Genomic DNA, 17,184 nt, shown 5'->3' with positions numbered 1-17,184 from the left:
ATAATGTTTTGAAAGACATTGTAAAGTTAGTTTTGAGTATTGTGTTTTGTGCAGTACTGCTGATATACCGTTTTATCATTTCCAAATCAATATCCCCATGTGGTATCTTTGCATTTCTACTTACATGACGTATTTCTGGTATTAAGTTCAAGTCTATGTGTTATTTTGTTCAAGTGGATGTGAATACCCTTTACGAAAAAGAAGTTTATTCAAGAGTACTATTAGTAGGCTATACTTTTAAACTAAAAATAAGAAAGTATACTTCTAGTCTACTTTGTATGTTCTCAGAAATATACTTTATGTAGGCTAAAATTGTAATTATACTTGACTTACACCGACAGAATAATGTGACATGAGAATATGTGCGTATTTTTACGTAAAGTGTAGCCTACCACACGTACATTTACTTACGTTTTCATACACACTGAAATGTAGAATAATGACATATTGACAGCACTAAAACATAAAATATTTAGCCTACATATTGACAGCACTAAAATGTAAATTATTTACTTATGAACAACTTTACAGATGTACAAATTTAGTAATATTAAAATTGTGGCATTAATGTTTTGACCCACAGCATAAATTCACAAAAGACAACAATTTTATTCGTTCGCTGTAATCCAAATCTTTAGAAGCCATACGTTTGTGAGGAACAGATCCAAGTCAGCCCTTTATCCAGCGATCTTCATCTCCATTCTCAGCAGGGACCATAAACGTCAAATCATGCTCTCGTTATGATTAATTCAAATAAAAAAATATACATTTGAAATTGGTAAATGCGCACCTTCACAGAGTGAAGCACCTTCACACACTCTGGAGAAAGAATTGCTGTCATCGTCCAGCTCAGTTCAGTTCTCATGTAATGAGAATAGGGGCTGGTGATGGCAAGACGACAAAAACGTTCGGTAAAACTCAAAAAATCATGGCTCTCCTGAGCTGCAACAGCAAATCGCGCTGCGTAATCCATTTTTAGCCTGGTCATCTGTCATGTGTGGTTGCAGGTAAACAGACGAAGATGAAGAAGGAGGTTCCAACACTCTCAGAAAAAAAGGTACAAAAGCTGTCACTGGGACAGTACCCTTCAAAAAGGTTCTAAAATGTACCATTTAGGTACTAATATGTACACTTTTGGAACTAATATGTACACTTTTGGTACCAATATGTACCTTTGAGGGACTAATATGCACTCTTTAGGTACAAAAGTGTACCTTTTGAAAAGGTAAAGGGGTCATTGGATGCCCATTTTCCACAAGTTGGTATGATTCTTTAGGGTCTTCATGTAAAGTTTGTACCATACTTTGGTTAAAATTCCTCAATGGTTGTGTAAAACACCCTTTTTACCTCCTCAAAAACAGCTCTGTTCACAGCGACCCGTTTCGGTGCATGTCTCTTTAAATGATAACTAGTGCAAAGTGCCCATGCAAAATCAGTTTTTGTGTGTGTTTTTAGTAATTGTTGGTTCGGTGTGTTTCATGGTAGAAAGCAAATACTGATACTGACATAATGACATACAAATATATAAAATTGAACTACACGATTGAGGGAGCAGGCTACACAGTGAACTTGAGCAAACAGTTTGTGAATAGGCTACTACAAATGATGGCAGTGAAAGAGACTGTGAATGCATTGAATAGGATATGTTTAGTTGGTGAATAGCATATTGATCACTATTACACAGTAGCGATAACGTTAAGTGCACCAGAATAAAATATAATATTCAGAAATAAACAGTGTAGCTGACTTACAGATTCAGTTAACATCCACAAATGAATAAGCTCAACGATTCTGGGAGCAGGCTACAAAGTGAACTCCGAGAAATCGCTACGCTTGAGCAAACAGTTTGTGAATAGGCTACTACAAATCAGGGCCGTGCACAGACATTTTGAGGGGCAGTGGCCTAAACCAAAAAAAGGGGCACTAAGGGGGTGGTTGCTTGTTAACATAAATTATCCAGTTATTACAAAATATACAATTAAAAGAGAAGACGGCACACGCTCAAATACATTTTAGACTTTATTGTAGATGTTTTGATAGAACATCACAATTACACATTGCTGATAATAACAAACTATTTGCTGTTTTACATTTTTATATTTACCTGTTCCATTTACAGCAACACTTTTATTTGGTACCATGTCCTGAAAGATCTTGATAACCTAATTTTTTATGATTCACAATTACACATTGGTGATAATAACTATTTACCGTTTTACATTTTGGTATTTACCTTTTCCTTTTACAGCAAAACCTTTCTATTTGGTACCATGTCCTAAAAGATCTTAAAGGTCCCATTGCATGGATTATTTTATTATTTTAGAATGTTTCCTGGGGTGCCCTTATAATGTTAGTATGTTTTTAAGATCAAAAGATGTTATAATTTAGAAATAAAAGGCATATTTCCTAGCCTGATTTTAGCCTCTGATTTGAACGCTCTGTTTGAAGGGGCGTGTCTGCTGTGAGACTTCAGTGTAAACGCCCACTGTTGTGATTGGCTGTGAGACTTCAATGTAAACGCCCACTGCTGTGATTGGCTGTGAGACTTCAGTGTAATCGCCCACTGCTGTGATTGGCTGTAAGACTTCAGTGTAAACGCCCACTGCTGTGATTGGCTGCTGTGAGACTTCAGTGTAAACGCCCACTGCTGTGATTGGCTGACATGCTTGCAAATGAAATAGCTAGCATTACATGTGGAACTCTCTCGAATACTTTTACTATTACAGCTATTATACGTTTTTACTATTACAGCTATCGAGATAAACAAATCGTGAGAAGTTTTTTAAGTATTTAGATCTATTCCCATCACATAAAAGGTTGCAGTGATGAGCATTGAGCAGATGACAGCCTGTTGATCGCGTGAATGAAGATCTTATCATTGCAACAGTTTCTGCACTCTCACTAATGCTTTCACCAATGCAAACATGAGGTAAGTACAGTAAGAGCTTCGTTGTGCAGTGTAACAGCGTCATTGATTTCATAACGAGTTTTGGCAAGTGTCCAGATAAACTCGCACTGTGTGATTGACAGCTTGGCCGATTGGAAAGAGATTGTTCTTTGATCACTTTCTGTATATACAGTATATTAATCACAGTTTAAGTAAAATTATTTTCATTCTACTAAGAGAAACGACGTGAAGTTGATCGTTTAGTCACTGGCTTGATTTACTGATGCATAAACAGTACTGAACGACTTTGAGAGAAAGATTATCTGTCTGAACTTGAACAATTACACAGCAGAAATCCACATAACCCACTGGTTCTTCAGAGGCTCGGATGAAGGAACTCAAAAAATACTTTTGTGTTCATTTGTACATCCAAACACTGAGCAACTGCCATGCTTCGCTCGTTTGCAAGCCATGATGTCTCTCGAGGAAAAACCAATATCGCGCTCGCGCAGCTCATTTTCTCATGGGCGGGACAAGCAGAGAAAGGGGAGGTAACCTTTCCCCGTATGACGACATAAGGGAAAGATTTCTAGATTCGCCCGTCTGAGCTTTCATTTTCTCAAAAATACCCAGGACTTGGTTTACCCAGTTTACCTTGTCTACAAAGTGTGCCAACAACAGAAAATGTTGTTATTTGTATTAGATCTGATCGAGAGTACAATAATTTGATTAGACAGGCAGCTAATTCTAAGAACGTGGATATGTTGTACAAGTTGTTAGAACTGGTAGAAGACCAAGAGCAAAACATTACCGACATAAATACAAAACCCCCCCCAAAAAAAACAAATGACTAATTTTGCAGATTCAACCACTGTCTTGCATAGCCTACCTTTTAATGCGTAAAAGGTATAGCATACCTTCCTATACTGTGAGTGATGCTGCGGAGCGAGCGGGAAAACCTGGAGCGGATTAGCAGAATCAGCAGAATGCTTTGAGAGGGGCGGAGCAGTGGGGGTGGGGAAGAGGGGCACCTCAGTCGATGAGGGCAGATGGGCAGTGGCTCTAGCCACCGGGCCACCCCCTGTGCACGGCCCTGCTACAAATGATTGCCGTGAATAAAATATAATATTCAGAAGTAAACAGTGTAGCTGACTTAATGTTTAGCTGACAGAGTGTAAATGTCAGAATGTTTATTTTTAAACCACAACCCTCTTATGTCAGAATGTTTATTTTTATACCACAACCTTCTAAGTGCTTCTTTTACCAATATATTTAACGATATCTTTTGCATTTCTAATCCAAACAACGTCAAACTTGGCACTGCACTTACTTTTCATGTAGTTGCAATGTTATATTGTGTCATGTTTATCAAATTAAAACTGATGAAAAAACGTAGACTTCACTTCATTGATAGTAGCTTATGTTGAACTTTATTCTTGTTCAAACAGACGCTGTATGAAGCAGTACATAAAATATGGAATGAAAATGTCTCTGAAACATCTGTGTATTATTTGGCAAATATTGCATTTATTTCACTTCAGCTGAGGTAAAGTATGCAAACACCACGTGAGCGGTCACTACGGGAACCAGAAAGTGTCCGACTTCACGCCTCAGTTTGCAGCTCCTCCCCGCCTGCACGCGGCTACTCTCGCCGATCGGTTACATTCAGCCGCAGCCGATGTCGAACACACCTTCAGTGTCAGTGTGAGAGGGGGAGTGGCCAGCTTTGCTCACTCAGTGTGCAGTGTGACAGGGGGAGTGGCCAGCGGCTAGAGCGGCAAAAGCCTATGTGTGCTTCTTTAACCGATATATTTAACAATATCTTTTGCATTTCTAATCCAAACAACGCCACACTTGGCACTGCACTTACTCATGCCCGTAGGAAGACACCTGTCCAATCCATCGGACTAACGGTTCGAGAGATATGTGAATAACAGACAGAAAGACGTTCATGTAATTTATAGATAGATATAATATTCAGAAGTAAACAGTTTAGCTGACTTACAGATTCAGTTAAAATCCACAAATGAATAAGCGCGACGATTCATGGAGCAAAAATATAATATTCAGAAGTAAACAGTGTAGCTGACTTAATCTTTAGCTGACAAAGTGTTTATGTCAGAATGTTAATTTTTAAACACTCTGTCAGCTAAACATTAAGTAAGCTACAACCCTCTAATGTCAGAATGTTTATTTTTAAACCACAACTTTCTAAGTGCTTCTAATCCAAACAACATCAAACTTGGCACTGCACTTACCCGTGCCCGTAGCAAGACACTTGTCAAGTTTGAAATCCATCGGACTAACAGACAGACAGACAGACACACAGACAGACAGACGTTTCTGTAATTTATAGATAGACTAGTGCAAAGTGCCCATGCAAAATCAGTTTTTGTGTGTGTTTTTAGTAATTGTTGGTTCGGTGTGTTTGAGTGCTGCTCATTGTTACAATTACACAGCAAAAGTTCAGTGACATTTTTATTTGTGCATGGTAGAAAGCAAATACTGATCTCTCTCTTGGTAGTCCATCATATCCGATGATGACATTCCACTTCATTTGCGGTGTACTCTTTCATGACTGTAGAGTCCAATCCTTGATCCACAAATTTTATTACATATTGGGCATGTAAAGTCTGAGTTTGTAGAGGCAGACACTGGTTGCATGTCTCCGTAGTCTTTTTTGTTGTTTCCTTATATTTCTCTCAGATTCCAGCTGCACTATTCCTGTGTGGCAGAGCTGCTTCCAGGTGGTTTGGTTTGCTGTGAATTTTTCAAGGCATGATGGATTAATTTGACACTTTCCTAGTGATGTTTTTAGTTGTTTTTTGTACTGCTTTTCCTGACCCCCTGCAGAATGGCGGTCCTGATGCAGCTGACCATAAAGGATTTGTCGTGGAAGATGATCTTGAGGCATCCTAATAACATGCCCAAGCCAGCGTAGTTGGTGTTCAGTGACTGTTGCCTCCATACTCTTGCAGTTTGTTCTATCAAGCACTTCAGAATGTGGTACATGGTCATACCATGTGATCCCCAAGATTCGCTGCAAGCACCTTATATGGAAACGCTCCAGCAACCTTAGGTGATGGCTGTATATGACCCAGGCTTCACAGCTGTAAAGAAGAGTGGTGATGCACACAGCTTTATAGATGGTAACTTTAGTGCACAATTGAAGGTGCTTATTTTGAGAGCTCTTGCTTCGAAGTTTGCCAAAGGCTGCAAAAGCTTGCCTTATCTGATTTTTTATTTCGTAATCGAGATTGCAGTCCTCTGATACAATGCTGCCTAGATACTTAAAGGATGGCACTATTGTAAGTGGTTGTTGTTCTATGGTAAAAACAGGCATGGTAGGTGGAGGGCTGAGCCTCCATTGGCATATCACTTCAGTTTTGGTGGTATTAACTGACAAGCCCAATCTGCTATAGGTCTTCACAGCAGCAGCAAGGATAATTTGTAGGTCTTCTGGGGTATGTGCCACGAACACGCAGTCGTCAGCATAGTGCAACTCAAGGACCCGCATTACTGAGATCTTAGTGGCGGCCTGGAACCTTTGAATATTAAAGATATTTCCATCCAACCTGAAGTCAACAGTGATCCCAATACTGCTTTCAAGCTTATCACACAGAAGCTTTGTGACACAAAGGAGGTAGATATTAAAAAGTACCGGTGCCAGAACACATCCTTGTCTTACCCAGTGCGTACTCCAAAAGGCTCTGACTCCTGACCACCTGTGGTCACACGAGCTACCATCCCTTCATGGAACTGTGACAGGATGTTACAAAACTTTTTTGGACAGCCAAATTTTGTTAAGATTGTCCCAGAGCAGCTCTCGATTAACAGTGTCGAATGCTTTGGAGAGATCGACAAATGCCATGAAGAGGTCCTGATGTTGTTCACGGCATTTTTCTTGGAGCTGTCTCACTGTGAAAATCATGTCCACAGTACTCTGATTCTTTCTGAAGCCACACTGTGACTCTGGAAACAAATGTTCGGTTAGGTTTTCCACCAGCATTTCTACGTAGCATGATTTTTGTCAGGACCTTACCTGCGACCTCTAGCAGGGATATACCTCGACTGTTGCTACAAATAGATTTTTCACCCTTGTTTTTATATAAAGTAACAATGTTTGCATCTCTCCATTGTTGAGGGACACACTCCTGTTCCCAGACCTGCAGGATGTATTGATGAATCATCCTGGTACACAGGTAGCCACCCTGTTTAAGGAGCTCCGCTGGGATGCCATCATTGCCAGGGGACTTATTATTTTTGAGGGAGTTGATTGCTGCTAGCACCTCAAGAAATGTTGGAAGATGATCAAGGGCTTGGATAGGTGGTTGATTTGGTAGCTCCTTCAAGATGATCAATTGGCGACTGATGGTTAAGGAGGACTTCAAAATATTCAGCCCACCTTGCCAAGATCTGTTTCCTGTCTTTTAAAATTGTTAGTCCATCTGCTGCTTTTAAAAGTGTAATAGAACAATTCCTAGGTCCATATATGATTTTAAGGACTTGTAGAAGTTATACATATCGCTTCTATCAGCATATGATTGAATTTCTTGAGCCTTGTTCAACCACCATGAATTCTGTAGAGTATGTAAAGTTGTCTGTACCTCTTTGCGTGCTGTTTGCCATTGCTGCCGAAGGATGGTCGATGCAAGGCAGCTGATGATAGCCCTGTATGCTCTGCGCTTAGTTTCCAGCATGGACATGATGGCATCAGAGTTCTCATCAAATCAGTCCTGATGTTTTCTGGTTTTATAGCCTATAGAATCGACTGCAGTTTCATGTAACGTTGAGGCAATGGATGCCCATTTCTGATCTATGGTGTAATCAGAACACAGAATAGACTCAAACTCTCATGACCTCATACCTATTGAACGATGGAACATATCCCTTGGTGACTTTAGCATAGCACAATTCAGTTTCTTTTTGGTGGATTTCCTGAGATGCTGTGGGGGGCGCACTTTGAAATGGAGCTTGGTAATAATCAAGCGGTGATCCGTCCAGCACTCTGCACCTCTCATGGCCCGGGTCAACAGAACATCACTAATGTCAGCACGTCTTGCTATGACACAGTCAATCAGATGCCAGTGTTTGGATTGTGGATGCATCCAAGATGTTTTATATTTGGTTTTCTGTTGAAACAATGTGTTGGTAATAGCGAGGTCATGCTCTGCGCAGAGTGTTAGCAGCCTCAGACCATTTGCATTCACCTGCTCAACACAGTGTCTGCCCATTTCTCCACACCATAAATCGTTATTTCTTCCCACCCTAGCATTAAAATCACCCAGAAGGAATATCTTATCATTCCTAGGGAATGGTCATCTAGTAGTAGGTCATCTAGAATGAAGGGTGTCATCTAGTAGCTTATAGAATCCATCCTTCACACTGTTGTGATGGTAATGTGGGCGCATATGCACTTAAGAGTAGCATAGCGTGCTTTTGCTAGGGGGATACGGAGGGTCATCAAACTCTCACTTACTCCAATGGGTATTTCATTGAGACTGGGTAGGAGACTGTTCTTGATTGCCATTCCCACACTGTGCTGATGCTTTTTACCAGGGTGATAGCCTCTCCAGAAGAAGGTGTATCCTCCTCTCTCTTCTTTCAGCGAGCCTTCACCCAGCAGCCTTGTCTCACTAAGGGCAGCGATATCCACATTATAGCACTTCAGTTCCTCAGAGATCAGTGCAGTCCTCCTATGAGGTCTGTTACCCTCATTATCCAGGAGAGTCCTGACATTCCATGTTGCCAATTTAAAAGGAATTATTTTCTTATTTCGACCGCAAGATGGAATTCCCAGTAGGCGCAGTAACGTACCCAGGAGATTGTAGAGTGGGCAATTTTTAGGCCACCTTTTCTAGGCCCTTCCCAAATAGGGTGAGCAGTAGGGATGGGTACCGAAACCCGGTATTAAACGGGCCCCGGTGCTGAATTATGAAAGACCGCTGGATCGATAAGCTCGGACGTTATCGGTTCTGCTGTCGGTACTGGAGAAATTAAGTACACACGCTATTTATTATTGCTATTAAGAAATTATAATCTTGCAAATTTAATCTCGCCAGCCACTTCTATATATAATAATATTGAACCTTTTGTCTGTGATGCATTTTTGCTAAAGAGAGAGAGAGTGTGTGTGTGTGTGAGAGAGAGAGAGAGAGAGAGAGAGCTTTCACGTGGAGCCACGGCGCGCACAACACAACAGCCCTGCTTAATGAGTGACGATGAGGACAGAACTAAACATTCAAACATTCATTCTTTTATAAGCTTTAAACTATAAGCGATAAACTATGCAGTGTTATTTTACATCTGACTTTATTAGATGTCTTTTTAGCCCATATTACTCCTGAACAGTAATGTCAGACATTACTGAAATTAAAGCACTGGGTATATAATGTGTATATTTGTTTTATTGTATACTTTTTTTGTTTGACCATGTGTTTGTACTTTGGTTTTTTTTTTGGTGTCCTATGTCTTCTGTATATAAAACACAAAAGCCTGCACCCTTCTGCATAACATACATGTTTTATTTGTTTTGTTAAAGCATTGCTTTTTTCTTTTGCTATAGATATTTATTTAACATTTCAAAATATAAAGCAATATTAATTATGTTCTAAATTTTATTTTATTTTTTTCCTTTTTTTTTAATATAACAAAAAGAACCGATAAGAATACCGTTAAAGTACCGGATCGATAAGGAGTATCGGTAAGAGTAGTAATACCCTTACCCTTCATTGATGTTGTAAATTTTGTTTTATTGATGGGTAAATATCATATCCATACTTGTAAATGGAAAAAAATGTAAGCCCTCCTTTAATATATTTCTATGTGGGTTTACTCAAATGTTTCAGAGCTTCAAATACTTCAAAAAACGTAATAGAAAGTCTGAAACTTTATGTCTCTCTTTAACAAAATATTTACTTTTTTAGTATTTTTCATTCCTTTGATGTATACTGGCTACGTGCTTGTCTTCACCCTTGCTCCTTCCTTCCTTCTTTTTTTTTTTTTTTTTTTTTTTAATTCAAACTCTGTATTTACCTCAATGGAAGTGTCTTACAGTGTTGTTTGTTCCCTGTCTTGTTTTGTACATTCTGCAAAAAAAAAAAAAAAAGAGTAGTAATACCGTTAAAACCTTAACGATACCCATCCCTAAGCAGTGTGGCCCCTAAATAGGGCTGCTCAGTCGCACGGGGGGCTGCCAAAAGCAGCATCCACTCAATCCAAGCTGCTAGCGACCATATACCCTGTGCCGCAGCCGTGCAGGGTTCTAGCTAGAAGCTTCCAGGCCATTCTTCCCTGCTCCCGTCACCAGATACCCCATCGCCGCCAGACTTCAACCGAATGTGAGATCAGAGGATTGTACACAGTGGTCAGAGGTGGAGACCTGCGCAAAGGGAAAGTTTTTAAAGTGCCATAGGGGGTGCACAGGCCCCAGTAACACTATCTTCACCATAGTTTGGAATATCCCGGTGGCATGGGTGACCCAAGACGACCAGTTCCAAAATATAGTTGCAGGAGGCTGCTGGAACTTCAGACTGTCAGGAGACAGCCTAATGTGCGCCTCCGACACATGCTTTTTCTCTCAGGGTATGCTCCCGTAGCCTTGATCTCAATAGATTAACCTGCAAGGCAGCAGGGCAGTGGCTGGCCATGAACAACCTCTGGGGACCACTGCAACTCCGAGATCCCCCACCAAAGTTAGCCTGGAGCCGCGAAGCACCCAGTTTCCGTGTGTGGCCATGAGGAGGCCTGGTGGGAGTCTTGGAAATGGAAAGGCTATATACTGGCAGGGGGAGACTTATAGGCTGCTTCCCTGTTCACCATAAAGGCTAGCCAGTGGCAGCAGGCTGAAAGCAACTACTATCAGTTGTAAATACTGACATAATGACATGCAATAAATATGGAAAATTGAACTACACGATTGAGGGAGCAGGCTACACAGTGAACTCCGAGAAAACGCTACTCTTGAGCAAACAGTTTGTGTATAGGCTACTACAAATGATGGCAGTGAAAGAGACTGTGAACGCATTGAATAGGATATGTTTAGTTGTTGAATAGCATAGGCTACTATTACACAGTAGTGATAACGTTAAGCGCACCAGAATAAAATATAATATTCAGAAATATACAGTGTAGCTGACTTACAGATTCAGTTAACATCCACAAAGCGTGACATTCAGGGAGCAGGCTACACAGTGAACTCAAAGAAAACTCTACTTAAGCTCCGCTGCTTTCTTCGACCCTCTCTGTCTCTGGTCCTGCGCTGTGCTCACTCAGTGTCAGTGTGAGAGGGGGAGTGGCCTCTGGTCCTGCGCTGTGCTCACTCAGTGTCAGTGTGAGAGGGGGAGTGGCCAGCTGTGCTCACTCAGTGTGCAGTGTGAGAGGGGGAGTGGCCTGCGCTGTGCTCACTCAGTGTCTGTGTGAGAGGGGGAGTGGCCTGCGCTGTGCTCACTCAGTGTCAGTGTGAGAGGGGGAGTGGCCTCTGGTCCTGCGCTGTGCTCACTCAGTGTCTGTGTGAGAGGGGGAGTGGCCAGCTGTGCTCACTCAGTGTGCAGTGTGAGAGGGGGAGTGGCCAGCTTTGCTCACTCAGTGTGCAGTGTGAGAGGGGGAGTGGCCTGCGCTGTGCTCACTCAGTGTGCAGTGTGAGAGGGGGAGTGGCCTGCGCTGTGCTCACTCAGTGTGCAGTGTGAGAGGGGGAGTGGCCTGCGCTGTGCTCACTCAGTGTGCAGTGTGAGAGGGGAAGTGGCCTGCGCTGTGCTCACTCAGTGTGCAGTGTGAGAGGGGAAGTGGCCTCTGGTCCTGCACTGTGCTCACTCAGTGTGCAGTGTGAGAGGGGGAGTGGCCAGCGGCTAGAGCGGCAGAAGCCATTGTGTGCTTTTTTTACCAATATATTTACTGATATCGTTTGCATTTCTAATCCAAACAACGTCAAACTTGGCATTGCACTTATTCGTGCCCGTAGCAAGACACCTGTCAGGTTTGAAATCCATCGGACTAACGGTTCGAGAGATGTGCGAATAACAGACAGACAGACACACAGACAGACAGACAGACAGACAGACGTTTCTGTAATTTATAGATGAGCAACTGCTCACCCCACCCCTCTCTTCCATGGGGCGTGTCAACACAAGACTCATAAAGTGCTGCCATGGCAACCTGCCTTGCAGAAATATGCTAATACGGGACAGTCCGTCAGTGGTCGTGGGTTGAGCATGATCAAAATGACATCATATTGCTCAGAAAATACAAACGGCTTGATTATTGAGAGTGTTTAGACTTTTTGAGGATTAAAAAAAGGAGTGAATGGATGTTTTTCATTATATGAAATGGTGGTTGTGTCCACACACTGCAAAGACACATTTATATGTGTCACTTTTATATAACACCACATAAAAGTGAATTTAGCATCTGTTGACCCCTTAAATATCAAATATTCACAAGGTTAACAGAAGGTAGCGACACACAGTAAATGTAAACATGACCGGACAGAGAATGAACCTGAGGGTACAACTTAAATTGTAACTCAAACAAGATAATTAATAGAACACAGCTGAACCAAACAAACTCATAGTGACAGGGACCATGGTAACAAAAAATTTAAAACAAACTAAAAGTCCATTAAAATTAAGTCAAGTCAAGTCAAGTCATCTTCATTTATATAGCGCTTTTAACAATGTAGATTGTTTCAAAGCAGCTTTACAGAGATAAGCGTATAATTTAAGGTAACAGAGATTGTTTTGGCTTTATAGCAGAGTTAAGTTATTTTCCATCTAAAGTTAGTTTTGATTGATTTGCTTCCGTCGCAACAATCATTTAAGACAAACTGAACATAACTGTGACGGTTCCTAATACGTATCTGAATTTATGTGTAGGCTAGTCGGTAACACTTTGCAATAAGGTTTCATTGGGTTTATAAGGTTTCATACACTGTACATAGGAATTTACTTCTACTTTACTCTTTCCCCACAACTGTGAAGCTTTGGGGGTGTTAATGGACTTAATCTACTCCATCTGTGTTTTGATCATTCTGAATCCCATCCAGGCGTAGTCTTTGACAAAAATTTGATTTTCTTAGCTTTTTGTATACTTAAAAATATACTTGAACGTTACATGAACTTGAAGTATACTAAGTGTGTGTGTGTGTGTGAAGAAATTGTAATAACTCGATTTTCAGTACTTTGTATTTATTTTAACAATTTAAATATTTTAACAATTTTAATTATTGCAGTGCATTTTGAAATATACTGTAAGTTGTTTCTTTACAGATTTTACAAGATAAAGTATTTGTCAATGACACCCAGGATCTGTTGCACACCAAATCCTCTGACATCGTCCTGTCAGTCATTTCTCATACTATCTTCACAAGATAAGTGAAATCTGATGTACTGTAATGTAATTCAGCGCATTCTTATTTCAGTGTTGTTATTTAAGCAGAGTACATTCAGTTTAACAGCATTAACAGCACGCCAAAGAGAGAAAGGTTTCAACTGAACTATGCATATGCATTTTAAACACTATGTTTTTGCTTCATCCATCTATCTATGCAATAGGCTAATGTATGTTCATAAATGAGCAAATTTCAACTGCTCATGGCCCATTTTAGTGGTGGAAAAACACTTTAAAGTCAGTCAGAGCTGATGTGTCAAATTTTCGAATATGTTGGCCTAGGCAATTTTGTTCAGTAATATTATTCAATGCTCTGCCATCTGTATTTGCTTAGTAGCTTTTAGTTTCATAGTTGTAGTAGTGACAGGTTTATTTATGGTCCGACATGTTTTTTTAGCGGGGGATACTCTGCGTTATGTCATCGCCCCCTTATGTTACTTCAGACACCCCCTCCTCAGTTTATGACTCTACTCTCATATTGATATGACTTTATTCTCAAAATAGCATGATATTTATCTCATAACTCTACAGCTTTAATTTTTAAATGTGTATCTCTTGAGACCATGGGAGTGACATACCAGCTGGCCTACCTTACTGTTTAATAAACAGTCAATGAACTGTCAGTACTGTCACTACAATACAACAGTGGTGAAAAATTGCAGAGCCTTAGCTAATATATTGCCAAAATTAATTATGTAAAGGGGCATTTAGAATTTTGGATGGAGCACACATTTATTATTTTATTAAAAGAGTAGGAGAACCCAACCTCAACTTGATGTCTATATATGTATTACATTGAACAATTAAACAAATTAATCATCTTCATTAACAATTGAAAATGTGTCCATTTTGCTGCCTGGAAATAATCTATGACACAGTCCCAAGAATATGTAGAATCTGATCGAACTGACTCCTCTCCATCATCCCAGGATAAGAAATTCACTGGAAGCAACAGATTTCTGTGTGTGACAGGTTGAGTGTCTCTAATATTTGTTTTGACTCATTAGATCTGAAATTGGAAGACACGCCCACTGTCGTTAAGCCTCGTCTTGACATTGAGCACACCTGTGCGGCACAATTACTGAGGCAAGTTAGGTTTTAGAGGCTTTATAAAAAGCATGTTTAAGTGTGGTCGTGTCATTCTCCCTCTATGTGTGCTCATGTTATGGGGGCCATAAAGGGCTAACGGGGTTTAGAGTTCCTGTTGCTTTTCCCTGGTGAATTGCTTGATTTATTGCTTTTTCTCACAGTCGCAGATAACGGTCTAAATATATGTTTGTCACTAGGGATGTTGTGTGCGTGAAGTAGCATAAAGCTCACAGTAGTCTAAATTTCACCTACGAGGTAAGAAACTTTATTGTGGGTTTTTTTCTTATTTTGGGAGGGGTGAAATCATCTGAAATTGATGCACTATTCGTGCTTCTATTGTACTTTTATTTCAGGTGCGGCCCAAGAGCACTAGCTGCTGTTTCGTATACCTGTTTTGTATACCCGTTTTGTGCTGCTGTTTTATATACCTGTTTGTATTGCTGTTTCACCGTCCTGTTCGTCCGGCTGACTGTGTCAGACTGCGGTGGACATTGCTGTTTTGAACCGCTGAACGACCGAGTGTTTAAAGACGATTCTGCCCTATCGCTCTGTATGTGATGAAGTAGGCTATTGGACATTTTTGTCTTTTGGGCTATTAAATTAAACTAGCACGCCTGTTGTCTTGGATTTGACTGGGATAACTCTTATCATATTCCCTAGCCATCACCAAGCAAGTTCTTAATGATTTTTCTTTCAAAATACGCACCTTGGTCCGAATACATTCTTTTTGGAAATTCATAAATGCAGAAGAGGTCATTCCAAAGGTGATGGGCAACTTGCTTAGCAGACTGGTTGTGACGTGTGAAGGGAAGTCATGTGCCATCTTAGAAAACCTGTCACTACTAGGACATCAACCACCTTCCCTGAAGTCTCAGCACTCCAAAAGTCTATGCATATTAGTTGCATAGGTTCAGAGGTGCGACGGGGCGCACAAGCATCTGTTTCTGGAGTTTTCCCGATAACATTTATGTTCTTCACATAAAGCTTGATGTCCTTACTCATCCCTGGCCAAAAGAATCTTTCAGATGCGAGGGAGTGAGTTCTTACACTACTCTGATGTCCAGCTGCGTCATGAACACCACAGAGAATGTCATGCTTCAGGGAATCAGGAACAACATATTGAAAGAGTTTCTTATTCATTAGAAGCTGTACAGCACACGATTACGAATCTTTAGCTTTTTCCTGTGCTTCAAAAGGTTTGTCACAGAGCTGGGTTCCTTTGCTCTCTCACTCTTTGAAGGACGTTTATGTCTCAGAACATAGTTGATGACTCTACCAACTATGTTGTCCTGCTCTTGGAGATGGACAAGTCTGGAAAATGGGTTTGCAACAGATGGATCTTCTGCAGGGAGCTGAAGTGTCGTTGGACTGGCCACAGTCAACGGATTAACTCCACCATCGCAGTGAGCACCCAAGACAGGAGAAACTTCAGCAGCATCGAAGGATCCAGGACATGAGCCATTCACGTCATCCTGCAGCTCGTTCTCAGCTTCGTTGACAGTTTTCTGACAGTTTTTAGTGACACGAAAGGCATCATGCACAGTTCCAGTAACAACACCAGTGACCTCATCCAAGAGAGAAACATATGGTTCTTTCAACAGATGATGGCTGACACAAGACTTAACAAAGGGCTCTCTGCTCTAGGTATCTGCAACAATGTTTTTCGTGACTGGCACATACTTCAGATCAAAGTCGTATGCAGCGAGCTTCGCTGCCCATTGCTGTTCAATCGCATCCAATCTGGGTTTGGTTAGAATATAGGACAAGGGATTATTATCAGACCATGCAGTGAAATTTCTCCCTTTTAGCCAATGGCTAAACTTGTCGCAAATGGCCCACTTTAAAGCCAGAAATTCAAGTCTATGTGCTGAGTAGTTCATCTGGGACTTGGAACCTGAGATAACACAGCACCTATGCCATTCAATGTAGCATCAACAGAGAGAATAAAGGGATGACTGAAATCTGGGTGTTCGAAAATTTAGAGTTTTAAAAGCCATTCGACACTCACTAGTCCAATTCTCTGGTGAAAGCTTCATGACACTGAGTGGCCGCCTCATTCGACCACACTTCCTTTGAGCTATGTTCTGTGACCGATCTGATAGGAGACTGAAAACTGCTTTTGCCTTAGCAGAACAGTCCTTAATGAAATGCTGATAATATAAAATCATATCCAGGAAAGATCTGATCTTCTTTTGAGAAGGGGTTATACCATCCGTATAACATCACCAAAAATGGACATCCTCATCCTCATAAAGGTTGCTGGACTGTTGGTCAGTCCCTGAGGTAGCCAATTGTACTCATGGAGACCGAAAGAAGAGAAAAAAGTGGTGTACTTCTTATGCTCTTCAAACAAGGGAACATTATAAAACCCAGAAGTCAAGTCCATATAAAACCTTGCCTCCCAGGGCTGTGAGTGCATGGTGTGGGAGTGGGTGGGTTTCCTTCACTGTCTACACATTCAGCCATCTAAAATATGTACAAATACGAAGGTCAACATTTATTTTCCACACTAAAACTAGCAGAGATGCATATTCGTTCTGAGATTTCCTTATAATGCCCTTCAATTCAATCTCATTTAAGACAGTGCACAGCTTATAGGGACAGGGGGCTGTACACTACGTCGATTCTTGTCCACCAAGTGGATTTTGTGGACAAAGTCGGTTGCTTCCCCACAGTCGGCTTCCCCAAAGGTCAACTCATACTTCTCAATTAAATTCAGAGGCCCATTCTAGTTTCCTAGCCCTTTGAGAAGACGCAGATTTCACCCTCTCAGGACAAACAAAGCGGGAGTGGTCAGGAGAGCGACACTGGAAGCACAACTTTTT

General features: G+C 41.0%; 1 protein-coding gene across 1 annotated transcript in view; it reads right to left on the bottom strand.

The window, feature by feature from the left end:
- kcnh4b (potassium voltage-gated channel, subfamily H (eag-related), member 4b) overlaps positions 1 to 17,184 on the bottom strand; it is a 52,115-nt gene that overhangs the window by 30,176 nt on the left and 4,755 nt on the right. The window lies entirely within an intron of this gene.

The sequence above is a fragment of the Squalius cephalus genome, assembly GCF_949319135.1.
Source record: "Squalius cephalus genome assembly, chromosome: 19".
NCBI lineage: Eukaryota > Metazoa > Chordata > Actinopteri > Cypriniformes > Leuciscidae > Squalius > Squalius cephalus.
Note: the sequence above shows the minus strand (reverse complement) of the source record. Positions and strands in the feature narration are given on the sequence as shown.